Below are 24132 nucleotides of genomic sequence, written 5' to 3' on the forward strand. Positions count from 1 at the left end.
GAATGGGAAGAAGAGGCCTGTGATCTGAGTCAAGGCAATGCTGGGATATGGTCACATCAACACCCTATGTTTAAGCTATGGATTCCCCCAGAGAATCCTGGGAACTGTAGTTTTAAAAGGAACTGTAGCTCTGTGAGGGGTAAACTGCAGTTGCCAAGATTCGTTGGGAGAAGCCACATGCTTTGAATGTGCCGCAAATGAATGGTGCCTGCTAGGCTCACTGAGAAGATTGAATCAGCTCACAGAATGCAGACCAGGAGTTGGGTGGGAACTGCAGCTTGACAGAGGAAGCCAACATTGAAATGGCTGCCGAGGGTTTGCCACAGTCTTCGTTTTGACCTCCTAGAAAATTCAGGAACACAGGTTGGCTGCAAGCAATTGTTTTCTCAATATTTTTATTGCCTGTTGGCTCTTTTTCTTTTTTTGTAAAGTTTTTTATTTGTTTTTTTCACAATTAATTTCCACAGTTAGCTACAAAAGTCAAATCCCCCCCCCCCATCCCCATTCACAAACACATTTCAAAACCTTATCTTTGAGGTTCTTTAAACCTCATTCTTTAAACCCTCCATTCCCTCTTCTGGTTCCTTATATTAACAAAAATCTTCTGCATTTCCATAAACATACTTTATCCATTCTTCTTCTTCTAATTTTATCCAAATTTTGCTGATTGCAAATGTGCAGTCAAAGCCTGCCAATGTATCAATTTAGTTATATTATTTTACACATGTACAATAATTATTTCCCTTTCGTTTTCCCAACTTTGGCATATTTAAATTTCACTGGAAGGCGGCTATCAGTTAAATCAGATTTAAAATCCTGCTCACCTTCCTCACAATCTCCTCTTACTCTCAGAGGCTGTGATTTCTGCCTCATTTCAGCCACCAAGGCATTCCCACATACCGTATTTCCTGCCTACCCCCCCCCCCCATGCCACCCATATCTGCCCTGAGTTTCTCCTGGTGTTTCTTTTTCCCCGAATTGTTCCTCCAGCCCTTGCATCGGGGCCTGCACTGCTTCTGTTTTCTTTATCACTGGTTCTATCTTAATATTCAATTTTGTCACCATTTCAATATTTTTGTCCATTCGGGCTATAAGTTTATATGCCGTCTTATCCAAATTTCCCTTTTTCCCTAATCAACTTATCTTTCCACCCATTCACCATAAGGCTTATCCCCTGTGTCCTGTACAGAAGTCCTTCTATCCGAACCTGGGGTTGGTTGCTTTTTAATTGCCATATTCAATAAGTTACTATTAACGCAATCCAAAATGGTCCGAACAGAGTGAAAATATCCAATACTCCTTCTGCTCGATTCACTCTGCCCTTGTCAGATTTCTCTTTCCCTTGTTCTCAAAACGACCTATTTTCCAGCTGTCTTATCATTTTGTCAAGGCCACCAAGTAGCACTTTCCCAAAGAACACAGTCTTTTGTACTTTTCCACTCCCTCCAGCCTGATTGCCCGTTACACATATACAATTTGAAATAAAATCCAGCTTTCAAATTAACATTCAAATTAAACCAATATCTACTTTAAAAAGAAAACAAAAACCATTTGTCCACACAAATTCACAATTTAATAATTTAATAATTCAGAGGCTAGGAAAAGACTCTCACTGATCCAGTTCTTTAAAAATGTCTTGAAGTAAAATGAAGAGTTACAAACAGTGGAATATCATTATAATTCCACTTTTCTGGCAAAGTCCAAACGCCCTTCTTTCCTTCCCACAACCAGGGAGAGATTTACCAGGCTTCCAGCTCCAAAAAGGCAGTGTCGGGATTCTCAGATGTTGTCCGATTCCTGGCACTGCCTTCCCTGTCAATGTGCAGCCTCTTTGGCCACTTCCAAGCTTTACACTTCTAGTTTGTCTTTTAAAAAGAAACTTTAGAGACAAGTTCAGTCTTCTTTAAATCACTCCAACCAAAATGTGCCTTGCAAAGCCCACAGATGCTTCCATACACTCACCCAACAGAGTACTTCAATAATCTTGTTTCAAGTTTTCTCTGCTGGGCTCAAATTCACCTTCAGCTTTAGTTCAAGGTCATCTCCACAATTCTTCATTGTAAATAAAAGGTAGTAAAGAATGGGTTTCAGTTGCTTTTAATCCAACTTTCCCATTGACAGACATATATCTAATAGAGTCAAGTAAAACTAAGAACATGCAAATTGTTTCCATGCAGTGATAATTACCCAGAAGATAGGGATGGACTTCCTTTTTACTCCTCCATCTAGTGCCGAATTCAGCCTAATTAGATCCAATAATTAATCTTCTTTACATTTCCACTGGCTTAAATGTAGTTTTCAGAAGATCTCTGCTTCAGGGAGGAGATTGAGGCTTCACTCCCGTGGAGTTGCGACACTGCCATGTCTGCAGGCTTAGTCACTGGCTCCCCCCCCACACACTCCCCATTCCTTTCGGAACAGGGGTTTGAGGGTCGCGGGAGAGCTCTTTTGCGGACTGCTGGGCCGCTCAATGTGGGAATGTTCAGGGAGGCAGGAGAGGATATATTGTTTAATAATATCCTTCCTAACTTGCACTAGCAAGTTCTATAACTTAGCAGAGTTTTAACATTTCCCTTTTAAACGCACAGAGGGTCGCTGGTTGCAAGCTTTTTTAAGCTTCTCAATATAGATTCCTGGTAAGATCCCTTATTTCCCTCTTAAAAGAATAAACACTCCACAATCTTATTTAAGGTATATAAAAGTAGTTTACTCACAGCAGCAGCAGCAGTTCACAGTTGGATCCCTGAAGGCAGACTTAGTTACAGATGTGAGTCTTGTTAGAAAAACGTTCTTGGGGAGATGGCGACCCCCCCTCCCAGGACCTCTGAGCGTCTCCCGGTAGGCACGTCTCTGGAATGGCATGTCCTTTCATCTCCAGACTGCCTTTCTGCAACACTTTTCATATGAAAAGTGCACACAAGTCTTCTAGCATCATACAGCAAGAAGAAAGAAACATCCATAGATCTAAACTTCATTTTATTTACATTCTATACAGACAATCCATAATCACGTCTGTGTTCTCCAGTCTCTGGAAGAACAACTGTTGCATACTGCAAAAGTGAAAGTACAGTACAAAAACACGCTCAGACAGAAGAGATAAGACAGTTTTCCATTCCCACACTCTTCTGAGACATCTCATGTGATTTATACTAATCACACTAATAGTTTTGGTTACATAAAATCCCAACAAGTCTTTCCCATAAGGAGATAGTCTCTTTGTCCTCTGTTGGCTGATGATCAGACTGGCACTCCTTTTCTCCATTTGCTTGAGACTGGAAATCCCCTGTTGCCTCTTTTCATCTTTATAGAAATCTATAAAGATGCAGTAGATGTCTTACAAAGCACATTTTCCTCCTTTTGTCATCAATGTAATATGATTTCACAAAGGTAGCTCCTAATTGTTTTAGTATATTATATGCTACCTTTCCAAAGTGAAACCATTATGTTGCACTTTTTACAAAAAATATTGTTTTAACTTGTGGTCTCTTCCAACTCTATGATTCTATGATTCTATGATTCTATGAACACTGGGCAGCAGTGAAACCAGCATCACAGCCTGGTCTTATAGCATTCCCCATTTCACATGGTTTCCTTTTTAGTGTTTTCTTGAAATAATGTGTCATCTCCAAATGAATGGAGAGAGCATTAAGTGAAAGTTAATTGAATTCTTTCAAAACATCCCTAATGAACCCTTATCTTAATTTACCAAACAATTAATATTAACTTCTTTTTAGAAGATATGATTCACATGGGGCATCAAGGCAGTGACTGTCAAAGTATCTCTCCATATATATATTTTAAAATGTTTTATGAATCTGAAAATACATTTCTCCTGCCCCTGTTAACAGTACATTAGTATTTGCCATTGTAGAAGCTGAGATAACGGTAATAGATTGTGCGCCCTCCATAAAACAGAGCAGTTTCAAATATCTCACATTTCAAATACTGATGGATTACAGAGCTGAAATGCCTGCTTCCTGATTAAATTAAATGACCGGACTCTGTTTTGTCAGGAGTAAGGTTTATTATAGAGATTATGGTTCAAAACTGAAACCCACAATGCAAATGGAACTCCTAAGGTACCAAAGTGCCACAATCTGTTGCAACCTTTATCCACACTTCCATCGCGTGTTTTTTGTTCAGGGGTTGCTTTGTGCAAGATGGCCTTGGGAGGTTGTGGGCTCTCCTTCATTGGAGGTTTTTAGGCATTTCAGGGGGTCGGACGGGATGACCCTTGGGATCCCTTCCAAAGATACAATTCTATGATTCTGTGATCTGGTGATGCATATATATTATATGCATGCATATCTCACCAGCTATTTATAAATCAATTACCTTTGTTGTGTGTGTTCCCTTTCACATTTAATTTCCATGTTTGTATTTCTAGCAAAAACAACAAAGATTCTTCTACAGATAAAGACAAAGTTAATGAAGTGGCAAATGGCCCATCAGAAAGCCATCTAGGGCTGCCATTCCAACCATGCCTACTCAGAAGTAAGTCCCATTCAGTTCAGTGGGTTTTACTCCCAGGAAAGTGGGGTTAGGATTGCTGTCTATTTTGGTAGTTTAACAACCTGTAACTCCATTTTAATGGCAGTATTTAATACCTAAATGAGTATTTAATACAGAAAATGGATATGTGAATTCGCCAGCTTTTAGTAGGCTGCCTGTGGGGGAGAATTCACTAGAAATATATCCTGGAGATCAGCATATGGAAAATGTGGAAACATTTACCTATGACACTTGGCTGTAATTTCACCATGAGGTGTCTCAGTGCTCTCGCACCAGAGCCCCAGCAGAGCCTTGCTCAGGTGACTCAGACTCTTGCAGGTACCAGTTCATTACGAATCAGGAGATGCAAAGAGCCAGGAAGGTTCCATCTGGTCCTACACGGTTTCTAGTCCCAGTCCAGTCATTGAAAGCAAAGGGACTTAATTGACTAATAGGTTCTATTGCTCTCACTGGATCTCATTTACAGCCAGCTTTCAGTGAATGGGGGCCTCTTGCTCTGGACTGGCTTCTTGGTCTGAACCACAGACAGGTGCAGGTTCAGATGCTGCCATATTGCCTGTTCTTCTTTACTCGCCTTTCAGATTGGTTATTGTTAAATACAGTGGGAATGGTAATTTTGTGTGGAGAAGGAGGGGTGGTTTTAGATTTCCTCACTGACCCCAAAATGACATTGTGCCCCAAAATGACTTTCATGTTTACTGTGGGCAAGGGAAATCAGCTGTTGGGGGAGAGAACATGGAAAGAGAAATGAGAAGCAAAGAAGGGCTGGGGTGCTCCCTGCCCTCTTGCTGCCTCTTTGTATTACTTTAGAAATGGGTGTTATAAATTGGGGTGGTTTGTTTTTTTTTACATGCAATTGTATGTGCCATTAATTAGACCCTCACTCTGCTGGTAAGCTGAACTACTGGGAAGTATTCCTAAGAAGGTCTTGATGCAGAAAAGAATTGGAATGGTGATTTATTTCATTTTTTAAAACAAGAAGCCCTCCCTGGAAAATGAATAGATTGTCATGGAAGCTGCTGATGGATGAAATGTCAGGAATGGTGTGTTAGTCCATAAAACAGTAATAAGATTGAATGACAGCATCCCAAACTGAACAGTAGCATGGCAGTCTAAAGAGCCAAATGACAGCTTGTGAGCTAGACTGAAAACATGTTCGGGATGGAATGACAGTTTCCATAGTGAAATATTGGTGGCAAAACTGTACGAAGAGCAATCTGGCAGCAGGCAGTGACAATGGCATGATGATGTTCACAGCAAAGTACCAAAAGGTAATATGACAGTGCGAAGAAGAGAGTCACAGTTCCTGTGGTAGCCTAAATGAAATAACAGATCCACGAGGGTTTGGGGTGACATCTGCTGCTGCACAACCTTGTGACTCCACTCAGTTCCTCATAACGCAACTGCCAAGTCCCCTCCTTCCAGTCATCAAATCATCCCAGCTACTTCTGTTCCTTTCTCTTTGGAGTTCCCCTAACAGCCTCCTGTTAATTTCTCTAGGGCCAAAGATAAAATTCCTTCATTTTTAACCACAGGAGTTGGGAAGACCTTAGTGCCTTTCTCTCCACTGCCACAAATTCACTGGGTGCCCTCAGACAAGCCATGACAGATCAATCTACTCTCTGGTTTGTGGGGGTGATAATACTACTGGCCTGCCATATTGTAGTCCAGTCTTATTAACCTGGCGATTTGGGGGTTTTCTTAAGGGAAATGCAGGGAGGAGGAAGCTGTGAAGTTGATTGTAGCAGATGTGCCATTATTTAAAGACTGGAACCAGGGAAAGAACTGAGGGTTTCAGTGGGGAGCGGAAATATGTTGTCCGGACATCAGGTCCACACATGGATGGAGAACAGGTGTACCTGTTGGGAACCCACAAAGGAGCAGACATGGAATGCAAGTTTCCTTAAAGCCAGGCCTCATCCCTGCACATCAGATCTAACAGAAATGCCAGACCTGTTCCTTAATGCTAGTTGTGTGTGTGTTTGGGGTATTTAATTGTAATAGTGGGTAAAACTTAAACATAGAGTCAACTACGAAGTACAGAACCAGTGAAGGCGATGAAGGTCCTGTGTGAGTGCCTGGAGGCGGTTGGAGGACGAAGGGCGGCTAACAGATTGAGGCTGAATCCTGACAAGACAGAAGTACTGTTTTGGGGGGACAGGGGGCAGGCAGGTATGGGGGACTCCCTGGTCCTGAATGGGGTAACTGTGCCCCTGAAGGACCAGATGTGCAGCCTGGGAGTCATTTTGGACTCACAGCTGTCCATGGAGGTGCAGGTCAATTCTGTGTCCAGGGCAGCTGTCCAGTCCAGCTCCATTTGGTACTCCCTGACAAACATAAACACGTAGGCTAACAGTATGCTAACAATATTTATATAACACTATCGAACTGTTTCTTAATTCACAGTCAGAAAACATACAATATGTACATGGAGTCACAAACTAATAAGAGTCAAGTAGATATTCCATGAAAGGAAATTATCAGATTAGTAGTTGACCATAAAGAATCATTGAATATTGAGGCTAACGCCTTCCAAAGTTAATATCCTATACAGAATTTTGCCAAGAGTGAGCTGGAGCGAGATGGTGCTATAAGCACAGCAACACAGAAGAATGATGGTAGTTACTCCAAACACAGCAACAGCAACAGAACAGTCCTTCCGGGATAAAAGACTGTTTTAATAAATGTTCTTCATCAGCTGGCAATGATATAAAATAAAATCCATTACAATAAAATACAGTGATTGAAATGACATACCTGCACATTCTATAACAGGTTGTGATACAATAACAGATACATTACCAAGTCAAATGTCCACAAAGGTACACCAAATAACCGTGGATCAGCTGTCACTCAAAAGTGTAGCAAGCTGACACTGTTGGCTAAAACCTAGTAGCATTATAAAGACCACCAGCAGGTGCACTGAATTACATAGAATTACCTAGAATTTAAAGGTACAGCATCCAATATATAGCAAGGAGAATACAACAACAGCCACCTACAAAGAAAATTAAACAAAACAATTAAAGTCTAATTCAGTATTTAATCTCCCCTGGGTGCAGGGATTTAAATAGGAAAATCAACTTGGCTTCTTGTTGGTGTAATAGTTTGACATGATCCCTCATCATTCCATGTTTTCTCTGACTGACCCATAGGACTGTGCAGAATAAGTCTATATCCAAATGGTGATGCTTTACGAAGTGATCACCCAAAGGTGCCTCCAAGGGCATCTTATTAAATACACAGCATCTTTGGTTTGACAAATACTGAAACTGCGGAGGGTAAATCTGGTATACCGGCAGAGACCCTACCTGCCCGCAAACTGTTTCACCAGAGTGGTGCATGCCCTAGTTATCTCCCGCTTGGACTACGGCAATGCACTCTACATGGGGCTACCTTTAAAGGTGACCTGGAAACTACAACTAATCCAGAATGTGGCAGCTAGACTGGTGACTGGGAGTGGCCGCCAAAACCATATAACACTGGTCCTAAAGGATTTACATTGGTCCCCAGTACATTTACAAGCACAATTCAAAGTGTTGGTGCTGACCTTTAAAGCCCTAAACAGCCTTGGTTCTGTATACCTGAAGGAGCGTCTCCACCCCCCCATTCTGCCCGGACACTGAGGTCCAGCTCCGAGGGCCTTCTGGCGGTTCCCTCATTGCGAGAATTATTATTGCTGTTCATAATTTGAAAATTAGCTCCTTGGTTTTCTTGATTATATTTGATCAGTTTCTGCTGGGAGCTGATCTCAGCTTTGCTATTCCAGCACTCCCCCCTCCCCCCCCCCCACCCTTAGCCAACAAGTCTGTCTTCTTAGCAGACTTTTCAGCTCAGCTGCTCTTTACTGGATGCCAGCAGTTGGAGCTGGTTGAATGCATTACTATTTAATGTTTGTAGTTTCTGCAAATATTGTAACGAAAACTGTGGCTTATTACCAGTGCTCCCTCCCTGCCCAGTTAGTCAACTGACCACATTGCATGCCCAGGTGGAGACCCCCCCCCCAGGTTACAGCCAGGTGGAATAATGACTCATGACAATGTGTTATGGGATTCAATTGCCCACAACTTTATTAAGCTTTCAGATGTAGGGAGACCTTGGCTTAGGCATTGGGCATTTATCCCTCCCAACCCCCAGCTGTGGAGCTGGGGAACATCAGGGCTATCCAAAAAGTGTGGGTTTGGGCTGGCTCTGGAAGACATATTTTTAAGCAGAAAGCCCACCCCCCATTTTACTACAACACAGCGGAGTGCACTGACAATCTTTCACCATATGGCCAGTGACTCCCCTCAACACAACCCCTTTAATGGGGAACCCTGGGGTTGCCACTGGGGGGGGGGCGTGTGTCACCGCTTCATCCCCCCACCCATTGAGGGAAGATAGACTAAAGGATTCCTCCCAAGGTCTACAACCGCCAAAGTTGTGACATTTTGCTACGGGGAAGGTGAAACCTGCCAACGCAGGGAAATTCCTTCCTGGTCCTTCAACAGCAACCATTGTAAGACTGTAGCAGCGCCAGCATACCTGTAAATAAGAAATTAACCTGCAATAAAAGGCCTAAGCAAAGGAAGGGTAGGGCAGGTGAAGCTATGAAGCTGACTGAGAGCTGCCATGTAGGCTCCACTCCCTCTTATGCTTAAAGAGCGGACCCAACCCTTACTTGGTCCGCTCCCCTAGCTACGCCTCCCCAGTCTCAATTGGTTCTTTGAACTGAGGTTTGGCGGGAACCTCAAGGCTTGTGACTTGGGGAGGCGGTCCAGGAGTGTTCTGCCAGGAGTCATGTAGGATCCAGGGTGCTGCATGTGGGCACGCAAAGGGTGCCCTCCATTTGATGTGGAGAGCGGTCATTCTAACCTCTCTCTCTATTTAAAATTTGCTACACTATAAAGTTATTCATGCATTATTCTTTTGAATGATTCAGATCATTACTATTTCATAAGTTACTTGGGCAAATGTTGTTACCAGACTTTCTAACAGTTTTTACCTTCCAGCTGCTGTGTTGCAGGCATCTGACTTACATTTGTTCTCCATTTGCTTTTCAGATTAATACTCTGTTCTGGTGCCTGATGAGCGGGATGCATGTCATTGGTGTTGCATCTAAAATTTATCACACCAACCAATATCAGAATGAAGCATAGGTGCCAACTACTAGGGGCAGAGGCAGTCCCCCCCATGTTTTGTTTAGGGGGTTGCTCCCCCCATTTTTCAGAGAGCAGAGAAGGGCAAATGCAGAGCTGGGTACAGCATGACTTTGTTGGCTGGCAGCTCCTGCTGGGGGAGGACAGGGGCTGCCAGCCACTGGGGCTATGCTGCCGCCATGTTCAGCCATGTTCAGCTCCACCCCTGGCTCATTGCGATGTCACACATGGGACATTGGGATGTCATGTCAGCCACTCTGCAATCTTTTCCAGAACTTGGTGACCCTGGAATGAAAGAAGCCCTCTACAGCAGGACTTTAACTTTTCAGATGCCCGAGGTCTCAAACTGTGGAGTCTGAAAGGAGGATCCAGACACTTTGCTCACAGAACCACCATCGTCAGAGGACAAAGGATGGACCTGATGAGATGCCCTCAGAGGCACAAGTGCAGAGGTGCACTGGGCTGTCAGATTAGCTTCCTGAAGCAGAGTCCAAATGGCCATTTTGTCTGCTAGGGAACACACTGGGAAACTGGGGTCACCCTCATATCACACATTCACCCACCAAGCCCTTCCTAAGTGCCCCCACTCCTCTCTCTCTTCCCACTGCAATTAGGCTTGAAAGAAGCCTTTTATTGGAGCCAGTAGAAAGCTTTTGTCGAGCTGAATTGCAATGTTGGGGTGGGGAGTTAAACCTTCCTTCCCCATCTGTGAAATGCATACCCTGCTGAAAACCCACCAGCTGCCCACCTGCTGCTAATTTGGATTCTCTGTCTGGTTAGTACATAACAACACAACACAGAGATATCTTCCCACAGGTTCACAGTCCAAAGGGAATCATGGATGAGAAAAGAAGAAATGGAGGAATGGAAGTGCCTAGAAGCGGAGCTCAGAACTTCAGGAGGCCGATGCCTAAATCCATGGAGGTCAAGGTGCAAAGGACATGCTAGGGCAACCAGACCAATTTATCACTTTCTGCTATTTTACTCTGCTTGCCATTCAGCAACATAAGCCTGTCTCTAGCCTAGTCTGCAACCTGAGACCACCATATACCTAGAAGGTCCCTCCATTCTGCAGGAGACCCCAGAATGTCAGAGGTTCATTGCAGAACTTTCTGTGTGGCTTCCCCTGTTCCATCAAACAGCCTCCCCACTGAGATACAGCAGGAGGAGCCTGCTATCCTTATGGAAGACATTCTTGTTATGACAAGCTCGTCCATTTGGATGAAACGGTGTTCATGCTGTCTTGTTTTTAAACCTATTTTTGGTTGCTCTGGTACAGTTGTGCTCTTGGTTTTAACTATTGTAGCTACTTTGATTATATGACTGTAGATTGCCTACAGACATATATGCAAAAGGTGATTTGTAAATTCATAAATAATAATTGTGATTATGAGATAGTAATGAAATAATGCAACACTTTCCACATTCACACTCAGATTTGAAACACAATGCAAAACATGTTTAAATGAGAAAACAAGACCCACTGCTGAGCTGAGTGTTCTCCAGGTTTGATTTCTTCAGCGTAGTGATTAAAACCTGGTGTTTGTGTCTAAATTATTGGTTGGAGCAGAACAATCCCTCTGGGAAATGAATTAGTCCTATATTTCTGTGACTCTTTGTACCACCTTGATATTTTTTATGAGTTGGTGGTGTATACATATTTTTGTATGTAAATAAAAACAATTGGTTTTTCTTGGGGACTGCTTGACTGGCCCATTTTCCCTTCAGTTTTATTCCTTCTGAAGTCATCACTTTCACATATTGGGGTGATGACATCACAAAGGTCAAAATAAGGCTGTTATTTGTGCTTCTTATTAAGGTCTTTTAGTCCTGATGCTTTTTAAAATGAATTATTCCACTTTTCATCACAGAAATAGTACTGAACAAAGACTGTCAGGGTGTAGTTTCAAATGTTCAAACTATGGCCACGGCAACAAGAGATAAAATAATAATTTTTATTCCTGCAGAAAACAATAAAGGGGAGAGGTGGTTATCCTGTAACTCGGCGGTCTCAGTGAGACTGGTGTGCCACTTTAAGTCACACCATTGTCCTCTTTCCAGTGCGGAATAAGTAGAGCAAGTAGCACTGCTTCGTATTTCAAAGAGTTTTTAAAAATATTTCTAATTGCAAAACATTTGGAGGTTCAAATTCCATTAGCAACAGGCAGCATAGTGGAGCAGAGAAAGGGTCATTATGCATTAGGTAGCATCAGGTTCTAAGCCATCACCTGTAACCTGCTTTGACAGCTGTACCATTATGCAAATTAATGCAACATTTTATGAATTTAAAGGGGAGAAATCTTCCAGTTGAAGATGGGGGGGGGGGGATTCCATCTGTATTTCCTTTAGACATTTATCAGACTTGGGAACTACTAAAAGCAATTATCTGAATTATTCATATGTATTTCAATAATTTAGCATGTACGTATCTTTAATAAAAAACACAATTAGGTTATACCTGTCTAAAATAAATATGTTCAAATCTAATGTATAGGTGTATGTTAAGTGGGCATGAAGACTATGAAAACATATTTCCTTTTTATTTTCCCTCAGTAAGCACACTTATCATATGTCATCGCATATGTCATCAGGATTCTGAACTGCAGATTTCGTTGCACACATTTCAGTCCATCATGATTCTATTTTGGAATTATTGCAATTAACAATCCTCCTGTTTATACTCTTGCACTTGTTTCTATCTAAACAAGACTTTGCCAAATTAAATTTAATGATATCACTGGATAATGGGCTTGGGAGGAAAAGCGAACACGTTGTTCCAAACATTGGCCACATAAAGAAGCTTTAATCATTGAGTGAGGCCTTGCTCAGAGCAGATTAGCATTTTGCTAGATCAACTCCCTGAAGGCAAAACAGCTTCAAGAGACTTCATTATCCTGCCTTTAAGAAATTGATCCAGGAAGGAGATCAGCATATTAGGCAGATCATGAATATGAATGCAGAACAAGGCCCTTCAATAGGAAGGGAGTCTGGACATTGCTAAAAGTCATTTAAACATATTTAGCTTCTTGGCCACTTTTTTGAAAATACTTTCATCGGCAATTAAATCTATTTTTACATATTTACCTTGGAGTAACTGATATTTGCCTACTCCTTGGGTTGCTTGTCTTAATAACCATATGCATGCACCTAACTATAAAGAGTCTTTGCAGGGCCTTTGCCTGTGCTCCCATCCCAGTGGGTGGCTCCAGCTCTGCCCTCTCATCAATTTGGGTGGATGGGGAGAACCCATAGCTGTCAACTTTCAGATTTGAAAATAAGGGATCAGCAGCTTCGAAAATAACGGATCAGCAGCCTCACCTGTCCCGGCGAAAGTTTACGGGATATCTAACAATCCGGGATAGCAGTGGCAAGCTGCGGGAAACAGCGCTGGAATAAGGGAATTTCCCACAAAAAAAGGAAAGGTTGACAGCTATGGCAGAACCTCCTCTCAAATGACAGGTAGGACACAGAGGAGGCAGGGGAGCCAAGGCAAGAGCAGGGAAGGAAGCCGAAGCTGTGATGCCCCCAGACGTGGGTCTTTCTGGTAGGCTTGCACAGCTTGTGAGCCACCAGCACAAAGGTATCCCTACAACTATATATGATCACGCTCTCAAGTGACCAACATCCTGGATTTTGCTAGCCAGCTACAGGCTCATCCACACTGCTGCTTGTCCTGTGTCCAGGAAGCACAGGACAAGCAGATCTGCACTTTCTAGGCACAGATTCGAGTGTCCCCCCCATTTTCAAAAATGCAGTAAATTCTAAAATATAAAGCTATCCATTTGCAGAATTATAGTCATGGATAGCAAGGTGTGCTTTAACTACATTTCACTGAAATCAGTGAGATGTGAGTAAATAATGATGACTCTTTTCCTGTTGATTTCAGTTATATATAGGCATGAGCAGGGCTGCAATAACCCAACTGAACTCCATGGGTGTTACTTGAGAGGTGAACATTCATAGCATGAGTAGGTGTGCAATCTCTTGCACATTGACCATGGATTAAAGACCAGTGATATTAATGGGACTGTTACGAGTTTGAGGGGAGGACGTAGGCTGCGTGTGAGAGCCTTCTAACCACTGGATCCAGCAGGTGTTAAAATATAAGCCAGGCTTGCCCCCTGTGTTGAGGTGATAGCCTTGGTGATGGGCCTACAACAGGGGCTTCCTTCCATTCATAGGATCAGTCTTTCTCTAAACCAAACTGTATAGCAGAATTCATTCAAATTCAATAAATGCATAGATTGCAAGCTTCTAGGATTCTAGCAAAAAATGTGGAATGTGGTAGGCTTTCATCAATTATATTCTGACAAAGCATTTCTCTTAGCTCCTTAAACAAGAATTGATACTCAGGTTACTTAACACAGTTATAACTTACATGAAAAACTCTCTTTTTTTAGCAATTCACCAAGCATTTGAGGCCTGATCCAGCAAACTCATCTTATGTTTTTAGAATATAGAACATAGAGAAATTTGTAGAGTCAATTAGATTCTCCTAAGCAGAGCTTCCCTGGCTCAGGGATGAGCGGAGATCCTAATAATTGTAGTATGGCTTCCTCTATTGTCCACTGGGACAGCTCAAAAGATCGTTCGGGGTTGGACTCTTTATGGAAAGGCAAAATTAATTTCGAGAGTTTCAAGAAAGCTTCTTAAAAGCCCTTTGGTTTATACCATGTCTTTTTGTCTTGTGTTCTATGTATTGGTATTTTGTGTTTGTTTCTAATTGGTTTAAAAGAATACAAGAAAAATTCCCTGGATGCCTAGATCCAGGTTGGGGCAAATACTGTCTTGGCAAGAGAGCCCCAGCAGAAGTTCAAAACCACAAAACATGCAGCAAAGTAAAGTGTGGGAATTAAGCCTTAGACCTTTAAAATATCTTCATCTTCTTTTATCTTCTTTTCAAAGTTCCCCATTCTTCTCTTTGCATTAAAAGAGACCACACGTTTGGTAAGTTTAAAATGGTTTACTAACAAACTCTCTTCAAAGGTCACATTCATATGCTATTCTACACAGCAGCAAGAAGAGACAGGCATTTTAACTTAGTTTTTTAAAGGTAAGAGTTTCTAAATCATTTGTACAGAAACACAAAGGTGGCTTGCGGTCTAAGCTCTGACATGCCTTCCGCTAGAAGAGAATAAGGAAAGGCTTTAGTAACACTTTCCCAAATCACCCAAGTGAAGGGGTGTGACCTAGTTATGTCTTCCAGTACTGCTTACTCTATGGTCTTAACCCCTTCATGCATTGTTGTTGTTGTTGTTTAGTGGTGTCTGACCCAATGGACCAGAGCACGCCAGGCACTCCTGTCTTCCACTGCCTCCAACAGTTTGAAGAAGAAGAAGAAGAAGAAGAGTTTGGATTTGATATCCCGCCTTTCACTCCCTTTAAGGAGTCTCAAAGCGGCTAACATTCTCCTTTCCCTTCCTCCCCCACAACAAACACTCTGTGAGGTGAGTGGGGCTGAGAGACTGTGACTGGCCCAAGGTCACCCAGCAGCTGCATGTGGAGGAGCGGAGACGCGAACCCGGTTACCCAGATTACGTGACTACCGCTCTTAACCACTACACCACACTGGCTCTCCTGGTCAAACTCATGCTAGTAGCTTGAAGAACACTGTCCAACCATCTCGTCCTCTGTCGTCCCCTTCTCCTTGTGCCCTCCATCTTTCCCAACATCAGGGTCTTTTCCAGGGAGTCTTCTCTTCTCATGAGGTGGCCAAAGTATTGGAGCCTCAGCTTCACGATCTGTCCTTCCAGGGAGCACTCAGGGCTGATTTCCTTCAGAATGGATAGGTTTGATCTTCTTGCAGTCCATGGGACTCTCAAGAGTCTCTTCCAGCACCATAATTCAAAAGCATCAATTCTTCGGTGATTAGCCTTCTTTATGGTCCAGCTCTCACTTCCATACATCACTACTGGGAAAACCATAGCTTTAACTATATGGACCTTTGTCGGCAAGGTGATGGGTCTGCTTTTTAAGATGCTGTCTAGGTTTGTCATTGCTTTTCTCCCAAGAAGCAGGCATCTTTTAATTTTGTGGCTGCTGTCACCATCTGCAGTGATCATGGAGCCCAAGAAAGTAAAATCTCTCACTGTCTCCATTCCTTCCCCTTCTATTTGTCAGGAGGTGATTGGACCAGTGCCCATGATCTTTTTTTTTTTTTTTTTGGCGGAGCTTGGGGGGCAGAGGGCATCTTACCCAGGGTCTCCTCAAACCTTTTGCTATCCCTGCTCAGCACATGTCCACTGTGCTTTGCCTGCCTTTAAATAAAAACAAGTATTACAAAGACACCACAAGTGTCCAGTGCTCTTTGTCCAAAGGGAAATTAAGTTTTGTAGTGCCATTCCTGGCCTTGTGAACTGCCCTGACTGTGAACCGCCCTGAGACCTACAGGTATAGGGCAGAATATCAATACAATTAATTATTGTTATTATTGTTGTTATTATTATTAATAATACTCCCCCCAGATTAAAAAAATGACTAAATTTAGAAAGGATACAATTTAGAAAGGATTTAGAAAGGATGCAATTTTCAGCACAAGAAGTACAATTGACAGGGGACTCACTGGTATATTTCAGTTTTGAGTGCCAAATCACAAAAAATTAATTAGTTCCATTTTGGGATAGAAACCCTAACTTTTGTTTTGTAGCTCATTCAAAACACACGCACACACACACACACACACACACTTCTTGCAAGTTGGTCAAATATATTTTAAAATAAATGTCAGTTCACTATAGATATTTGCTGCAAAATCAGCCTGAAATTCTTTCCTGCACTTTAGGACCTTCCTTTCCTTTGTTCTTTCTTAGTTTCTGGGCACACTGAGGTGGCATCTAGAAGTCTGCGTCTGATAATCTAATTTACATTCTCTCTCCTTTCCGCTTGGCAAAGGTGCTGCGCTCTCTGTCATATGCTGCATGTGCTTCCTTCTTAAACTAGTCATTTTTGACTAACTGACAAAACTTCTGATTCATCCACTTTCATTAGGACATTTTCAGCAACCAAGCTCCAATTTCCTCCCTATTCCAATTCACCCCCAAAGGTGTTCCCACTTCCACCAGCTCATCTCCTGGGTCTGCATCAGCCATTTAGGCCGCTGCAAGCACAGACCTGTTGAGCGATCCATCAAAAAGCAAGAAAGAATTCCTCACAGCAGATCAGTTTTGACAGTGGAAATTAAAGGATTTGTACACCTCACCTCACTGCTGCTATTGCCTGAAGGTATGTTTGTCAGAAATAAATAAAAATACAGTTTCAGAGGTAAAAGCTTTGAGGGGCAAAATAAAGCACCATCTGCGTCAAAGGAAGAATTGGAGAAATTAAGAGCCCAATGCCAGGCCTCTAAACATCCAGCACTTCCTGCAAATACACAGCCACCTGTCACAGTTGCATTTGAGGCTGCTCAGAAACTAGGGGAATGCATTGTAAAAATGGGTTGTGTAGAATTTAAATTACATGAAGGCAGGGAGCCTCTGTCAAATAACAGTGATGTTTTTGCACAGAGATCTGTACAGCAATTCAAATCTCTCCCTCTCTATGGATACACAACAGAAGCATTTAACAAGCTACTTCACATGGGTGTCTTACACTGTTTGCAAGTTCTAAGATCACAGAATTACAGAACAATTGCATACCACACCCAAATTTATTACCCATCCAGACAAACAGATGCCCTCCCAAACCAGCCACAGGATTTCCCTAACATGTACAGGAGAGAAGACTGGCCATTGCAAGTCTGTTGCAACCAAAAATAACAAAAATGACAGTCTTGTAGTGTCAAATACTGACAAACATATTGTTGTGAGTGCTTTGGGGGCAGGATGTATGCTTTATGCCAAGACCCTTCTAACCTCTCAGAGTGGAACTCTGTTGCTGGTTCAGACAGTGCTGCTAGGGCTGAACCTTTGCAGTTTGGTGGATCTTATTTCCACTATTCAGAATGTATCTTTAAAATAATCTGACACAGATTTTTGCTCGCTGCTTCAGAGACCAACATGGTCTAGTTGTTACATGGAAGCAGCAAATGAGAAGGAAAGGTCTCATTAGAGGCTGTCTCAGACTAGTATAAATATAGCCAAATCTGAAGCATTGTCTCTCTTGATTGCAAGTGGAAATACATGGAAAGTTGTTTCCCTTCAGAATATCTTTGTTTGCTAGGGTATTCCATCTGCTGCCTCTATATATCTATTTGTACATTTGCAATTGTCTTCCCAGTTTTTCTTCTTGTGTATTTGTTTTTGTCTTGGATGTTTTCCCTTAAGCAATATTTATACAATGACATCAGTGTATTCCAGTGATACATGCACAATTTAATTATGGCTCCTATCATGCAAATACCAAGTATAACAATAGTCAGAAATGATAAGGAAGTCCCTGCAGATTTCCTGCAAATTCTAGGCATAATGCCACAGCATTGTTTATCTGTTTTTCACTAATGAAAATTCAGCACTGTTAAAACTTTCTTAACAGCAGAGCTCCAAGTATATGATACCCAAATTGTAATTCAGCACCTGGGTAGCTACGATGCTTCTATTTGAATGATGAATTTTCTTTGTGACTTTTTCCCATTTGATATAATAATAATAATAATAATAATAATAATAATAATAATAATTACTTATACCCCACCCATCTGGCCGGATATCCCCAGCCACTCTGGGCAGCTTCCAACAGGATATTAAAAACACAATAAAACATCTCCAGACCTTCAGAACAGGGAAGGCTACATACCTGAGTCTTAGAATCTTAGAATTGTAGAGTTGGGAGGGACCCTGAGGATCACCTAGTAAAACCCCCAGAAACGCAGGAATATGCAGCTGCCCCATATGGGGTTCAGACCTATAACCTTGGTGTTATTAACACCACTCTTTAACCAATCCAGGCCTCTACTGTTGTCAGGTCCCTGATTCTCAAGCCAGAAGCTTTGCGGATCAGGCACTTGCTCCCTGTACTCCTAGGATGGCTGGCAAAAGGTGCTGACTGCAGGCAATTTTAGCTATGAGGCTCCCATGAGCATCTTCCTTCCTCCTTGTCCAGCAAGTGAGGAGAAACCAGAGGCCCAATAAAGTGTCGCTGACAGATGTATAGACTTGCGGGGCTCCTGATTCAATCATGTTGTTCTTTGCAGCCCAAACTCCTGTTTGTTTGCTGATCTCCAAGCCACCTGTCCACACATGAACCCAAATGCCCGGCTGCTTTGTGGTTCACATGTGTTCAATTTGTGGTCCACAAAAAGCCCCTAATGCTTAGAGAAGCTGACCATATGGATCAATACCCATCAAATGGAGAATCTCCACATTTTCCACAAACTTTCCTGGCAGGGACTAGAGGTATGAGGACTGTCTACCTGATGGCAGTAGCCCCCATGATAAATTGCTCAAGATGGAATAGACGTGCCATGGGGCATTTACCGGAGGCTAAGCTGAGCAGGCAAGCCTTGGAAAGCGCCAATTGTGTCCTGTTTCTCCGGTGTCTGGATTTGCCTTTATTGACTCACCCTGTACTGGTCTCCCACTGTGGTCACACACTGCTTAATCCAGAGATGGAGAACCTTTGCCTCCCCATCTGCCTCAGGCAGCAGGTGCAATGGCCCAAGAGGGCAGGAGTTGCAGATTCACAACATCTGGAGAGCCACAGGTTCCACATCCCTGGCTGGCCTTGCTGCCTTATTTAGGCGACATTCTTCTTAACTCCAGAAGCTGCAAAGCAGAGACCTTCTTCCCTGCCACACCCATGTCATCCCTGTTGAAGTTCTCTGATATGAACCAAATGGTGCTGCATTCAGAGAATGGTAGCAGTTCCATGGGTTTTTTGGTCCTGCCCAGTGACTTGTTACAGAATGGTCAGATAAACTAAACTTTTATGTCGAGTAGTTATCAGTTAGCTTATAACAGCTTGTGTTGGTTTCCAAATTTTGTTCCAATTTATTTAAACCATGACATTTTAATGCACATTTTCTCAGTTAAAATATTGCATTTCCTCAGTTATTAGTATTTTAAAAGATTAATGTTAAATATAAACCCTTTATAGCTAGCAGGACTAGTTGATAAAGTTTTTATCCTCTGTTTTGATGAAACATTATTTTCTGGTGTCAAGTTAAGTAGCAGAATGTTCTACAGCTGCTATTGTTACGTGGTGATGGGATAATGCATGGAAAACAATGGAAGTTATTTCAATATCATCAAAGGGAGCAAAAGCAAATGTATAGGGTTATTTGAGGCCTGTTCAGCTGACATATTTGGCAAAACACATTAAAGCAAGACAATCTTCACTGTGCCAGACAAGTTCACTTTTCCTCTCACCCTCCTACTGTTGTTGGTACATCCTGCTTCTGGGACCTCAACAGGGAGGGGAACTTCAGTCTTGGCTAGCAACTTACGGCTAAGATTTAGTTCAAATGGCGGTTCTGCATTTGCACTCGTTCTTAGCCCATGTCTGGCTTAACTGGAGGTGTATAGGGAAAAGGAGCAGCTTCCCTTTCTCGTGGCTCCAAATGCTGCTTCTCCTGGTTGGTTCTCTGTCCCTCCCTTAATCCCCCTCTGCCAACATTTCTGCTTTCCTTTATACTGTGATAGTTGCAACAACAACAAAGTCAAGTCTCTGCCGGCTGCCATGTTCCCTCTGCATGCCCAACATCTCACCCAAGCCTCTTCTCCAGGCTTGCTCCACAGTAGCTGAGCCCAGCAGAAGTGCTTCTGCATTTCGAAATAAATAATTTTGTAGTATTAGGTGGAGAAACATGTCACATATTTTTCTTCACCAACTGTGTGTTGCCTGCAGTTGTCTGCAAAGAAATTAAAACGTGTGAGCACCTCTTAGCATACACAATTAGGAAAGCCTAATATGCTGTTGTACCAATCATGTGTCGTACCTGCATGCAAGTAAGTGCTCAAGCATTTGAATTTCTCTGCAGACAACCAGGCACAATGCATAGTTGGTGCAGAAAGAAGGGGATAAAAGTGTGGCCCTGTTCCTACATGAGAGTAACAAAAGATCAAACCTATCCATTCTTAAGGAAATCAGCCCTGAGAGCTCACTGGAAGGACAGATCGTGAAGCTGAGGCTCCAATATTTGGCTACCTCATGAGAAGAGAAGACTCCCTGGAAAAGACCCTGATGTTGGGAAAGATGGAGGGCACAAGGAGAAGGGGACGACAGAGGATGAGATGGTTGGACAGTGTTCTCGAAGCTACCAGCATGAGTTTGACCAAACTGCGGGAGGCAGTGGAAGACAGGAGTGCCTGGTGTGCTCTGATCCATGGGGTCAGAAAGATTCAGACATGACTAAATGACTAAACAACAACAACACTTACATCAAAGTATTATTTTGCAGAACATAATCAGCTATTGAAAAACAGCCTGTCTAAAAAAGATACGGTAACTGCATCAATATATTCAGTATTCAGCCTCACTTCTGAAAACATGATTTGGCAATCTTTCCTTGGTCATGTGTCCTTAACGTGTCTGTGAGAAGGAGGTACCTTTTTTTTGTTAAGATATAAAATCTTCCAGGCATCAAAAATACTTTTGCTGTCACTGATGAGGACTTAAGGGATACATTGAACTCCTGGTTTGTAAAGACAAATGTCCTGAGATGTTAAAGACAGCCTAGAGAATCTTTGACAAAGCAAAAGGAAAGGAGCTCCGCCTGTCTCATCATATTACTTAGGAGACATCAGATCTAACAGCCTCGTCTTCAGTATGAGATGCTGACAATGGAGATTTCCTGTCATTTTGAAAAACGAATGAAGAACAGACCTTGACTTCTAGCCAGATCCCATTCTTAATTGTTAGGTATACAATAAAGGAAACTTTTCTGTAAATACATTCAAAGTTGCATATAAGTGCAAGAATTGCCCATCTTGGGAGGACTTCCGGGTTGGCGCTTCTGGTAATGGCAGATTTCCTCCGTCTCGGAGGAATCCGCTCCTTGGAAACTAGGGTCTGACCGCCACGGCGAGGTGGAGACCCGCTAAAAACCACGGGCGGAAGAAGCCCGTGGACTTGGGATTTGGCAGGTACCTTTTGTGCCTCCCCTACTCGCGGGGAGACCCGGTTTCCGGGCTCTGGAGCGACGTGGGGTGAGCGGCACATTACATCGAATCAACCACTACTTTCAAGGAGTGAAGCCGCATTGCTGTTGCCAGAAAGCGCTGACTTTTCCTGTGGACATTTGGACTCTAAGTAAATATTCGTAAGTAAACAGAAAATTGGATTACCAAACATTTAAATTTGGCATTTGAACGTGAAGGTCTAAACAGGAAGTCCGCCTTCCGTTTTGTAAAAAGATCAAAGCAAAGACATCGCAAGCTAAAGTCTGGGAAAAGTACTTTGTAAAGTACTAAACTTTCACCATTTAAGATATTGAATACCCCCTTGGAAGCAGGGGAAGAGGGGGAAACTTTTTTGTGGACGATTTAAACCTGCAGGAGAGTGAGGGAGATGAGTTAACTCACCGCTGTCTCGAGCCTGGGATCGGGCTGTCAAAAAGCTTTACGATCTGAAAAAACTAACAACGGGGAATGGAATACATCTTGAAGGATGGTTGAATAGAGATATATACTTTTTTGCATTGTTTTTGTGGTATTTAAAAAGAAGAAAAGTTGAATAGTAATTTTGTTACTGGAGGTTGATTTGGAATAACAAAAAATAGAAACTGTTGCCGATAGATGGAGCTTCAGAAACTGTTGCAACTGTTACAATTGAGAGGTGGAATTTTCCACCAAAAAACAAAGGCTGAGAATTAAGTGACCTTGAAAAGTCCTTGGATAAGAATGGAAAAACAAGAAGCTCTAGGGAACATGTTTGACAAAATAAATGCTCTGCTGGAGCAATTGCATGAAAAGACGGACTTGACGATAAAGAAATTGGACACCTGTGGACAAAGTGTTTCTGACTTGGAACAAAATGTATCTGACTTGGAACAAAAAGTGAGTAACTTATCAGGAACTGCTCGGGATGTGGAACCAACTTTGAAATGGCAAGTTTTGGAGAAGAAGATGGAACAAATTGTTTTTGCTCCCCAAGAAGAAACTCAAGTGGAGGCCCTGGCCCCATTGAATCAAATTGATGGATATAAGTTGAATTTCGAGGTGATGGAGTTTGAGAGCCAGAATTGGAGAGACAGTGCCCCGCTTGGACTGAATAAGGCAAGATGGGTGGATTTTCTGTTGGAAGGAGGCACTGTGGGAAAGTTTGGAAAAGTGGAGCTCCTTAACCTCAAAGGGACTGTGGAGTATGCTATGGAACATCTTTTGGATTACAATTTTCAATATGGAGTATGGGCAAACATGCTGAAATGGGATAAATAGGATAAAGGAGCTGCTGAGAAAAAAACCCTTTGGGACTTAATCTCTGGCACTAAAAGAAATTTGCAGATAGGACAGGGAGAAGAGTTAAGAGCCTCGGACATAAGAGCACCAGGTTGATGAACTATATTGAATTGATAAAAAAGACTGATAAAATTGGCAGAAAAGACTGTTAAAATCTGAAACCAGGGAGAAGAGATGGTGGAAGAAGATTGGAAATTTTTAAAACATTATTTAGTATAATATTGTATAACTAAGGAATGTTGAGAGATGGTGGAATGATTATATATGACTTTAGTTGAAATATGATAAGGATTTAAGATTTTAGGATTTAAGGGTATAAGATTTAAGGTTCTTTTCCCCCCCTCTTTACTAGATTGAAGTATAGAAAATTTTTAAGATGTCGATGGGAAGATAAGGCTTGAATGGATTAAGATAACTAAGTGATAGTAAGCAGTGAAAGATGGAAAGAATTTGCTGACTTAATTATTAACTGGAGTACAAAAAGGGAGGTGGGAGGAAGTCGAGGAAACAAGTCACTGAAGGATAGAATTGTGAAAAATGGAAGGGTTTTTTTAAAAATTGGTTTTTTTTTGTTTTTTTCATTAGTGGGGTGGAGGTGTGGTTTTATGTATTTTTTAATTTTTCTCTATTCTTATTTCTCTTCTTTTTTACTGTGTATTGTTTTTTTCTATTTCTTCTGTATCTGTTAAAATTTTAATAAATATCATTTAAAAAAAAAAAAAGAATTGACCATCTTGTCCAGAATTCCATTTCCAACGCTGGCCAGAGATGGGCCTCTGGGAAGAGCACAAAGGTGATGCCATCCCTCTCTTGTCTGTCCTCTGAACACAGAGATTCCATTTAGCTCTCGCCATGGCTCATAGTTCATGGCAGAACTATATTTCACAACTTGATCGATTGTGGCATTTTTTATTGTTTATTAACACTTACGGGCCTACTTCAATGCCAACGTGGTAACCATGTGAGGGGCTGCAAACTTAGCTACTTCCCAGGCCAGTATTGCCCCTCCAGGGAACTCTTTACCTGTGATCTTAGGTTTCCAATTGCAATGGACTACCCACAGTGTAATTGCTCCAATGCTGTTGAAAAAAATGTGGGAACATACTCCCTAAGCTAAAGACTATCATTGCATCCTGTGGTGACAAATTCCA

General features: G+C 42.1%; 1 protein-coding gene and 1 long non-coding RNA gene across 2 annotated transcripts in view; both read left to right on the top strand.

The window, feature by feature from the left end:
- LOC310675370 (uncharacterized protein) overlaps positions 1 to 24132 on the top strand; it is a 728507-nt gene that overhangs the window by 388464 nt on the left and 315911 nt on the right. The window lies entirely within an intron of this gene.
- On the top strand, positions 163 to 9780 carry LOC310676753. The gene is made up of 3 exons (XR_014510717.1): positions 163 to 363; positions 4388 to 4494; positions 9555 to 9780. It is a non-coding gene; the product is annotated as an uncharacterized lncRNA (long non-coding RNA).

Source organism: Podarcis tiliguerta, assembly GCF_965153285.1.
Source record: "Podarcis tiliguerta genome assembly, chromosome: 4".
Lineage (NCBI taxonomy): Eukaryota > Metazoa > Chordata > Lepidosauria > Squamata > Lacertidae > Podarcis > Podarcis tiliguerta.